This window comes from Ananas comosus, unplaced genomic scaffold (genome assembly GCF_001540865.1).
Source record: "Ananas comosus cultivar F153 unplaced genomic scaffold, ASM154086v1, whole genome shotgun sequence".
NCBI lineage: Eukaryota > Viridiplantae > Streptophyta > Magnoliopsida > Poales > Bromeliaceae > Ananas > Ananas comosus.
In genome coordinates, this window is record NW_017891053.1 from 10,592 (window position 1) to 21,436 (window position 10,845).

Genomic DNA, 10,845 nt, shown 5'->3' on the forward strand with positions numbered 1-10,845 from the left:
GGGTGCGGTGGCATACAAGCTCGCACTACCACCGAGACTCGCGGCAGTTCACAATGTTTTCCATGTGTCCAATCTCCGAAAGTATATTCGCAATTCGACGCATGTATTGGAGTATGAGCCCGTAGAGTTACGTGAGGATATGTCCTATGAGGAGTACCCCGTGTGCATCCTCAATAGAGAAGTTAAAAAGTTGCGGAGTCGCAAGATTCCGTATGTGAAAGTCCAGTGGAGCAACCACGCGGCGTGAGAAGCCACTTGGGAGCTCGAGGAAACCATGCGGCGAGAATATCCGCATCTGTTCGAGTCGACGAGTTAAGGTATGCGTAATTTCACGGACGAAATTATTTTAAGGGGTGGAGAATGTAATATACCGAAAATTTGGAAAATAAATATCGAACTTTAGTCAAATTGACCAAAGTGCGAGGTTGGAACACTTCGGAAAGTTCGAAGGTGTTAAAATGATCAAAAGTGAGTTACGGAAGGTTTTCGAGAGCTCTCGGGGACCGGTCCCTGGTGGGAGAGACCAGTCCCGGAACGCGTATGAAATGAGACAACCGAAAAATCGGCTAAGTCCCTAAGACCAGCTCTCGGGAATCGGTCCCTCCCCGAGAGACCGGTCCCCGAGAGACCGGTCCCCTCAAAGAGAGACCGGTCGCATTGCGCGCAGCAGCTCTGGCTGCGCTAGGAGAGCTCTCGGAGACCGGTCCTGTAAGGTACCGGACTTCTAAAATCATGAGGTTACGGTGTCCATTTGGTTGGAGAGCCATTTGAATAGTTCCGGTAAGGTTGCGGTGTAGTGTAATATACCGGATTTAAATATAAAAATAAAAATAAATAAAAATAGTATGAGATACTATTTTTATTGGATTTAGAGAAGTGAAATATAGGTTGGGAATGACCTGTGCTGAAATCGGAACGAAAACAGAAGATTTAGAATTTTCTGTGGAAAACGGGGCAGATAAATTAGCAGAAAATGTACAGTCTCAGAAAATTATGAAAATTGGAGGATAAGTCAGAAATATTTTTATGAGGCTAGATTTAAGGTTTCATATTTTGCCTGACCCCTAGAGTGAGAAATAAAATCCGAAGCCATCTGACTAAGGATTGCGCAGTTAAGGCACAGGTTTTGGTGACAAACGGGGTCGAACTGAAAACTTAAGATATTTCTTGTCAGGTTGTTAAACTCGAACATGACTGTCAAATTCTGAGCTCAAAAGCGGACACTTCCTGGGAGCTCCGGCGAAAGATATCAGATTTAACGTTGGCCTGGAGTGAATAGTAGTTGTGTTGACTTTATATGAAGGCACAGCTCTTCTCCTTCAACCGACCTACCTGGCCTGCCATTGCCAACCACACCATACGCATGAAAAGGGAGAGAAACCCTCTTTCTCATCTCTAGAGTCCTCTCATCTGCTCTATATTTCTCGGCTCATAATTCGCGGCCGTTGCGAGAAATGCTTGCGACGCGTTGGGAGCGACGGATCGAGCTTTCGTGCGCGGCTTGGTTATATCGTTTGGACGCGGCGTGTTTTCGTTCGCTGCGTTCACAATGGAAAGCTTTTGGATTTGTCTTAATCTTAGCTTTAAGAGTTCTAGTATTCTGCCTCTAATAGTCATTAGTTACATAATTGCCCTCCATTTAAATTGGAGTATATTGACGTTAATGTCATTTCAAGGCTCAAACAATGCTAATTTCTCAAATATGAGGGTTTGATCTATTTTGAGCCTCCGTAAACCTAATTGATAAGTGCACTGAACGCGTTGGACAGCGACGGTTCGGCGAGATTCCGTCGAGCCAGTGCGAAAAGTTATTAAAAGAAACGGACGTTTAGGCTTCGTTTCGCCTGGGGGCCAGGGCGACCGTCGATAAAATCGTGGAAATACGAATTGAAAGCATCGTAATAGAAAAGCCGCAGACCTTAATTTTCGGATGGCTGGGAGTCGGACGTCGTTTGGTGGCGCGCGCGCGATTAGGTCAAGCCGAGCCGGCCGTGGCGCCGGGGAGGCGATGCAAGTGACGACGAGCAATCGGAACGACTGTAGAATACGGTGGGTGGCCTGTCCATACCCGAAGCAATCGACTTCCATTTTATTCTAGTTTATATTAGATCAATTGCTATTGACATCTTGCCATTATAAGGTGATAAATGATGGTGTTGGTCCCTATAACCCTTCACTGTTCTTTGTAGAATCAATGTATTTGCTTCATACTTATATATAAGCAATAGCTTAGAGGTTGTAATTACTGTGATGTGGCAACCCTATAAATGAATGATTGAGTGTGGATGAGAATTTAAGTAATGCACTTTGGCTATTGCATGTGGAACTTGTACAAGGAACAAGTGACATATTAGTTCATAGTGTATATGAAACCTAATGACTACATGATGTTGAACTCCTAGGGTATTAGGTATTCTATCGAGACAGGATTGGAGTCATGCTCTACCGTCTGTTTTTTGAAATCTTGTGATGAACTCACAACAAGTAGTGCGCGTCCGGAGTGGCCACGTGGGAGGTTGCCTTGATTTCGGGTCGCCAAGGGAATTGCCTATTTGGTCCGCCAGACGGTCTCGGGTCCGAAAGTGTGATTAATTCTCCTACGTGATCGAGATGGGCTAGTAGCTGTAGGCGAGCCTCGGGCTAGCCTATGAGCATTGATGAATAAAATGATGGTAACTACGACACTGAAGTGATATTATTTTTACCTTTGGATATCATGAATAATGGATTGTTGTTATAAACATTTCATGTGTAGCATGCCATTCATATATTAAATTGGGCATCAGTAGCGTAGCTTTACTGCTGTCATTTCCGCTTCCTTATTCTATCATCTTATCGATTATCTAGCTTTGTGCCCAACTTGGACTATGGGGGAGATCGGCGGATCGGCGAGCCGAACCCACTGGGAATCTGAAGGAAGCTTATGTCTCACACCCCAGATTTTACTACATGGGCCGAGCGCGTGAGTTCACACGCGAGGACGGCGTAAAGGGCCTAGCCCTATTGCACAGTTTTAACGCTCCTATTTCTGCATTAGAGTTAACCATTATCATATTCAATTGAAGTAATATGTATAGGATTGTGAGATATTCTCGAATGAATGGTAACTACATGTTTATTATTTTGGTAAGATGTACAGCTTTATATTATTGTTTAGAAGCTTAATGTAATACATCAATGTATATGATAGGGGCTGATTGAATGTAATAGCTAGATGTATCTCTCTTTATGCACTTGTATGTATACTTGTGTTACTTGCTCTTGTTGTTTTGCACTCTTTGTGCTTATCTCCTTGTTGGATCGTGTATGTATTGAATTATCCCTAGGCAAATTCTTTGTACATGATCCTGTGTTGAGCCTTGGGCGGACAGAGGAGGTGCTGTCCGTTCGGCGTCCGTCCGGCGCGCCCAAACCGGATCAAATTGGTAGCGGTCTCGGGGCGGGGCGTGACAGGTATGGTATCAGAGCAAGTTAAGAGCAAGTAAAGAGAGAGAGTCTAGGATTGACCTAGAGGACCTTAGGTTGGGAAACCGTAAGGTTATAGGTGCGTGAGTGGAACGTGGACCTATACGGTGGCGGGAGTTGATCGATTGGGTCGAAGTGATTGTATGTCTCTAGTCGTGGCTAGAGATGGATTCAAGTGGTATGAGTTCTTGGCTCGAAGTGGTAGTGTTGGGCGGCCGACAACACGACGCCGAGAGTCTAGAATGAGTACACTTGCGTGCTTCCGCCTAGTTTGCGACGTTGAGTCGCGTAGTTGTGATTGCAAGCGAGTTGGTGGGTTAAGTTAATTAACCCGGTTGTTGCGTTGCAGGAACTAATGTCCCCAAGACGCTACACACGCGGATCTGTTCCGGCACCGTCTTCGGAGGCACCAGAGCAGGCTGGACCTCCGGTGGCGCCAGAGCCTGCTGGGCCTAGCGAGGTGCAGGAGTTACGGGCGCAAGTGACCACATTGACCAATGTGGTGCAGTGCCAGGAGACTCGATTCGAGCGGCTCCAGGAGCTCTTGGAGCGGCAAATGGCAGCGATGGCTGTGATGGCGACTGGAGGTCGTGACCCGCTCGCACCCCCGGTGCACGCGCCTGATGTGGCTGAGGGTGAGGGTATAGCGGCGGTTCCGGTGGTGGCACGTCCCCCACCGGCAATTGTTCCTCCGGCAGCATCGGGATCGGCCACCCCCGATGCGGCGGCCGAGGAGATGGAGCGAGAGCGTTCATTGACGGCTTTTATTAGATTCAGGAAGTTCAACCCACCAACCTTTGACGGGGAGAAAGTGGAGGCGTCGATGGTGGAGTCATGGATTGACTCAATGGAGATACTTTTTGAGGATCTCTATACCTCGGAGAAAGACAGGGTGTATCTCACCACCCATTGCCTTGGGAAAGCGGCGAAGGTGTGGTGGAAACGGGTAAAGCGAGATCGGCCTTCTGACCTTCCACCTATGTTATGGGAGGAGTTTAAGAGGGCGATGTTCGCCAACTATTTTTCCGATACGGTGAAGCGAAAACTGCAGGAGAAGTTTCGCAAGTTGAGGCAGGGGGATCGCTCGGTAGCGGACTACGAGCAAGAGTTCTCCCACATCATAGATTGTGTCCCGAAGATTGTTCGAGATCACCGGGACCGGGCCGACTGGTTCTTGCGAGGACTTCGGCCGGGGATTTATAAGGTCGTGCAAATATTCAAGCTCACTACCTTTGCTGAGGTTTTTGATCGAGCATTGTGGGCGGAGCATGGCGATGCCCACGTTCGAGAAAAACGAGAGGCGTCCGAGAAGGATAAGGCGAAGAAACGACCTGGCGGTAGCTCGGGGGGACAGTCGAGTTCCAAGAAGCCCCCGAAGTACCCGAGGAGGCAGTTTGAGAGCCAGGGACCTATGCGATGTGTGATTTGCTGTGGGGAGCATCGCGCAGGAAACTGTGAGCATAGGGCGGGATGATGCTTCAGGTGTGGTCAGGCGGGGCATATTAGCCGTCAGTGCCCAGAAGGATCATCGCCTGCACCGTCTATTGCTTTCGCCCCAGTGACTCTGGGGCAGTCGGGTGGAGTTCCGCCTGCTGCAGTATCGGCGGGACGTGCGATGGCGCCGCAACGGCTTGAGGCGACCCGGTCGGCTCCGAGTGGTTGAGTGTTTGCCGCTCAAGTAGAGCGACCTGCTGGGGTCGAGGAGTGTGACACCATGCCAGGTATGATTTAATTAAAGTAATCATACGCTTCTGCATGATGTAGACTTAAGGAATTGCATGCATTTACTTGTGGTTGTTCACTACTATTATCCATTGGATAGTAGGGACCAAGTGGACGGGTTGGTGTAGATACCCGGGCATGCTTATGTGGTGATGGTGTAGCGCCTGTTAGAGCAGGTAGAGAGCTAGATAGCACTAACAAAATGCTGGTGATGATTGTTGGACGAGAAGTGAGACTCGTGGTAGGGCGATCGGTTAGTGTCCGAGCACGAGCACGTGGGCCTAGTAGTACCTCGAAGTGAGGTGGGTGAGTCGTGCTCGTGTGGCCGGTGCGCATAGGCAGGGTTGCCTAATGTCGAAATTAGTGTACGGCGCGTAGAGCGCTCGAGTATAGGTACTCGTGAAGTACGGTGATGACTCAGCCGGGAGAGTGTGTAGGCAATAGCACTGTAGCATTATTAAGTGTGAAGCGCGCTTGGGATCACTCGTGGGGCTGATGGCTCGCATTAGGTACTTAGGAGCCAATAGTGATATGTGTTGCTCGGGTGAGCATGTCGTGGGAGACGACGGTTGCGGGTATAGCTTGAGGATGATCCGTGCCTGGACCATTCATGGACTGTGGAACCTGGGTCCCTATGAACAGGCGGAATCAGCTGTGGGTGGCAGCGGCCCAGGGTAGGGCAGAGATTTGGTCAGGACGGTAGTCCGAGCTTAGACCCGAGAGCGTGAAATGCCACATGTTAGATCGTCTGATCATGGATGCACTAAGAGTGCAATGGTGACCCAACCCGAGGATTTAGAGTGGTTTGGGATCTTGATTGCCCCTGGTTGGAGTGTGTGCAAATTCCCAAGTGAGAATTTCGCCTGGTTATGATTGGGTCTGCGCTTGCGAGCGAGAGACGCGACGTGTTGAGACGGGTTTAGGCGGTAGACCTACGTAGAGTTGGTGAACTGTGGTTCGTCTATGAGATTGAGATAAACGGTAGCCGAGTAGCCTTGTCGACGAGTTTAGGCATGGATTCACGAACGGAAGTTTGTGTGAGGTTATTACAAGAGTTGTTCTTCCCATGGTGGTAATGCACTTTCGGAGTTAGACTTAGCAAATGTTAGTGAATTTGGTCTCACATCCTCCGTAGTGGGCCTTGGATGATTTCAATGAGTGAAAGGCCACTCCAAGAAGGAAAAGTGCATTGGAATCCCCGATTGCTCGATAAATCGAGTTGGAATGTGGATTGGGGTTGAAATTTGGTTAGTTTCGAAGACGAAACTCTTTTTAAGGAGGGGAGGATGTAAGGTATCGAACTTCTGTTGTAAGGTACCGAACTTCTAAAATTATGAAGTTACGATGGATGTAGTATGCTGGATTTTTAATACAAAAATAAATATAAATAAAAATAGTGTGAGATACTATTTTTATTGGACTTAAGGGTGTAAAGTATAAGTTGGAAATGACCTATGCTGAAATCGGAGCGAAAACAGAAGATTTAAAATTTTCTGTGAGAGACGGGGCAGATAAATTAGCAGAAAATGTACAGTGTCAGAAAATTATAAAAACTGGAGGATATGTCAAAATTATTTTTGTGAGGCTAGAATTAAAGTTTCACCTCATTCTGACACCCGAAAGGTGGAAAATAAAATCGAACTGCTATCTGCTAGAGATTACAGTTCAGTAGGGCTTTCGGTGACCAAACGGTGTCGAAACTGAAAGATTAAAAATTCTTTCGTTAAGTTAAGTAAAACCGAGCATGACTGCCAAATTTGAGCTCAAACGGACATTCAGAAGGGCAGGCGAAAAATATCTGTATCTGAGCTACAAACTGAAGTGAATAGTATCTTGGGGGCATATATATATATATGTGTGAACCCTTTGCCTTTTTGTACCAAACCGAGAGAGAGAGAGACAGTAAGTTTTCTTCTTTCTCTCTTTGTCTCTATGATCTCTCTTTCTCTCTACCAAAGAGAGGATTGGAGGAGAAAAATTAGAGTTGCTTGGTGGTGAAGCAAGCTTGCAGGAGATTAGAGTAGCTTGGAGTTGAAGCCATCTTCATCTTCTCCTTCCTTGGTCTAAGTGGAAGCTTGTGTTTGAGGTAAGCTTCATGAACCTCTAATGGTGAATTGCTAAGGAATGATTCGTATGCCCTAGAAATGGATTTAGTAAAGCTCCTAGATGCTAAATAGATGATCGATGCTCGAATTTAAAGATCAAATGATGAATTCTTGCATAGTTACATCTTAGGGCATTAAAAGAGGGGTTTTGCTTGTGAGGGGTTTTGATCTAAATTGAACCTATACAAACCAAATTGATAGGTATTCTGACGCATTGGCGAAGTCGGTTCGGCGATACGACGAGGCTACGCGAAGATATCTGAGAAAATGCCTGTTTCGGTACAAATTGTCGTAGCTCGCAGCAAAAGCTTCCAATAATCACGAAATCGGAACCCTAGCCTCTTGGTAGCATTAAAAGGTGGGGGGTGTCCATCCCGAAGCAACTCAGCTTCTTTCTATGTCCAAGTTAGAATGGTTGATCATATATATTATTCTTATGCATTATAGGATATGTGTATAGTTGCATTTCTATTTCCTTGCATGCATGTCTAGTTGTGTAGCATTATGGACTTGACACTTAAATCTAGAATGCATGAGGATTAGGGTTTGTGACATGAGATCCTATAGTAATAAGAGAACGGTGAACTCGGACTTGATGATGAAAACTAGTGACATGCGAATTAGTGTATAGAAAACACTATAACTTGGACGAGTGGCATGTAAACAATATTATTAACATGACGAGTGGCATTGGAACTTAGTATAATAGAAACACTTATGGCATTGAGCATAGGAAATAGATGAGTTTCCCTAATCGTGGCATATTGCATGAGAATTAGTGTAATTGAGACACTATGGCATCAAACATAGGGATAGTTCAATTTCCTAGTGTGAGTTGATTAGTGTGATTGAGACACTTGACATGGACCTAGGGATAGGTGGATTTTCAAGTGTTTGTTAACCTAGTTGACAGGATATCCTCAGTTGGCGAGGATTGGATCATACTCATAAGTGTGTTTTGAGCTTGTGGTGGTCGCTCCACACAAGCAGTGCACTCCAGAGTTGTCACACGAGCTGGGTAGCTCACGAGCGGGGTAGCTCACCGGGTGGGATATGAGCGGGGTAGCTCCTCACCCATTGGACTGGGAAGTGAGTTGGGGCGAAGGGCGGGGTAGCCCTTCCCCTATGAGGATTGAGTGGGGTAGCTCATTACTTACGAGAATTGAGCGGGGTAGCTCATTACCTATGAGAATAGAGCGGGGTAGCTCTTCACCTATGGCTTTGAGATGTGGACGGGCGAGATAAAAGCGGGGTAGCTCCTGACCCGTGAGATTTGAAATATCAGTCGGGGCGAAGAGCGGGGTAGCTCTTCACCTCTTCACCTACTAGACTTGTAGTGTGAGTACCTATGAGATTTGAGATCTTAGACGGGGTAGCCTAGTTGTAGTATACTGAACTTATGTACATTGCGAAGTTCGAGTAAAGGGAATAATATTTGGAACCTTCCCACATGTTATAAAGAGTTTAAAGTTATTTATGAGCAAGTCTGAGAGTGATCGGAGTGTGGGAAGCGAGAAAGTGCCTTGTAATTTCGAACTGGGCCTTTTCTGCATTGGTGTACCGGTACAAGCATGATGCTGTACCGGTACAGCAAGCAGCAGAGGCAGCAGCTGCGTGGCAATCAGGCCATTTTGGTCTTTTGGCATCTTATGCTTATCTATTTGATCCAGCACGACCCCAGGAGCTCTGTAGAAGTTGCTGGAGCTCAGAGCAAGCTTCTTCCCCTTCTTCCTCCTTCTCTCTCTAGGGTTTTTCTCTCTCTACGCGGAAGTCGCCGTTTTGCGCCGATTGCGCGTCCCGATCAACGGTTGCTGGTTAGGTGGACTTGGGGTCGGCTTTTAAAAGGTAAGTGAAGTGTTTTTAGCTGGGTTTTCATGTCTACTGCTGGGGGGCTGCTGAATAAAAGGTGTAGAGAAGTTTATAGCTCAATTACTCTCAAGTTTGTGGGTTAGTATTCGTTTTTAACGCATTTCAGTTTTATTGCTTCCAGCTGAGTTGAGGAGGACTCCAGCAGCTTGAAAGGAGTTGTTTAGCTGTGATTTAACTACCTTGGATCAGGGTTAAGCTGCTGCAAAGCTAAACAAAGGTAATTAGTTAACTATGACATAAATTCAGGACCGTGTGTAGTTTAATTGAGTAAGTAACGCAGCTTGGATTGAATTCTTCGCAGCAGGTTTTCGAGCCTCTTTGAGCTGAACCTGTGCTCTTGGAAGCTGGTTTAGGAGGATATTTAACCAAGGGTAAGTTGAAATTCCTGTTAGAAACTGAATTTGTAAGATTCCAGCCATATTACTTATGTATGAAGCTAGGTCGGAACTATACGACATTAATCGAACTATTGATGCAGTTTGGGAATTGGTTTCTCCGCAGCAGGTGACCGATGCATTTTACGTGAAATTAATAATCTTGGGAACTTGTTTACAGGGTGTTTCATCCAGAGATAAGCTGTAAGTTCAGTTAGAAAACTGAATTCGCATGGTTTCGGCTTTTGGAACTAGGATACGAGCGTTTTGACGCCGTTTAACTTTCGTTCGCAGCAGGACTGCATTTGACCCTTGGATTGCTTTCAGCTGAGTGGTGAGAGCTTTTGGAGGCTTAACTTGAGGTATTTCACTGACCCAAAATAGGGATTTAAGTTGCCACTTTGTACCATATGCAATTGAGCCGAATTTGGGCAGTTCGGTTATGTTTGATGCGATTTCAACATTTATTCTTCCGCAGGGCTAAACTTGATTGAGCTGGAGTTTGGGGACTCCGTTGGGCTACTTAGTACTAGGTGGGTTTGTCCTAACCAGAGCAAGTGGAGCTCCCCTATGTTCTATATGTATCTACAGAATAGAATAATCGCATAGGTGCATTGAGTGCATATGTGATTGATAGAGAATTGGAAACATATCATTGTGATATTTGATGCTTAAGTAGAATGAAATCTCTATAAAGTAGAGAACTATGACTATGTTGTTAGTATCATGATAGTGAAAAGATTATAATGCCAGGTGATTTAGCATTACCTTTACATGTTTATAATCTAGTGGACACTAGTTCTTATTATTATTTGTGTATTGAAATTCCGATCTGAAGATCGAAGGTAAGAATTGGCAAATGAAAATATGAAAATTGAGACACGTGGATAATGGACTTTGCTTGTTTGCCATCGTGCTCATTCGCACAAGCTTGTGAAGGTAGCTCCCTACAAGCCGGCACTCCGGAGTTGGCCTACGCGATAGTTGCTCGCCGTGCGGGATTGAGTGCCGAAATGGATTGCCGTGGGGAGTGTATACTACCATGGGGCCATTAGGCGCGGCACAAGCTGGACTACCTTGAGTAGGTCCTAGTAAATGAAAATAAAAGTGAAAATGATAATGATAGTAATGAATGAGTATCAGTTATAGTGTACAGTAGTACTTACACTTCTATAGATATGTTTATGTTTATGTTTATAGTAGTTCCGATATTTCTGTTATTCAGTTGATTCACTACTGCAAAAATCATGATTACATGTTGCTTACATGCTCATTACCTGTTAGCATTGCATAATTATATATCTTGTAAC

At 45.7% G+C, this 10,845-nt stretch overlaps 1 long non-coding RNA gene across 1 annotated transcript; it reads left to right on the forward strand.

Moving 5' to 3' along the window:
• The first annotated feature begins 9,002 nt into the window (after positions 1 to 9,002).
• LOC109704584 lies at positions 9,003 to 9,526 on the forward strand. The gene is made up of 3 exons (XR_002214436.1): positions 9,003 to 9,137; positions 9,283 to 9,378; positions 9,466 to 9,526. It is a non-coding gene; the product is annotated as an uncharacterized LOC109704584 (long non-coding RNA).
• The last annotated feature ends 1,319 nt before the right edge of the window (positions 9,527 to 10,845 follow it).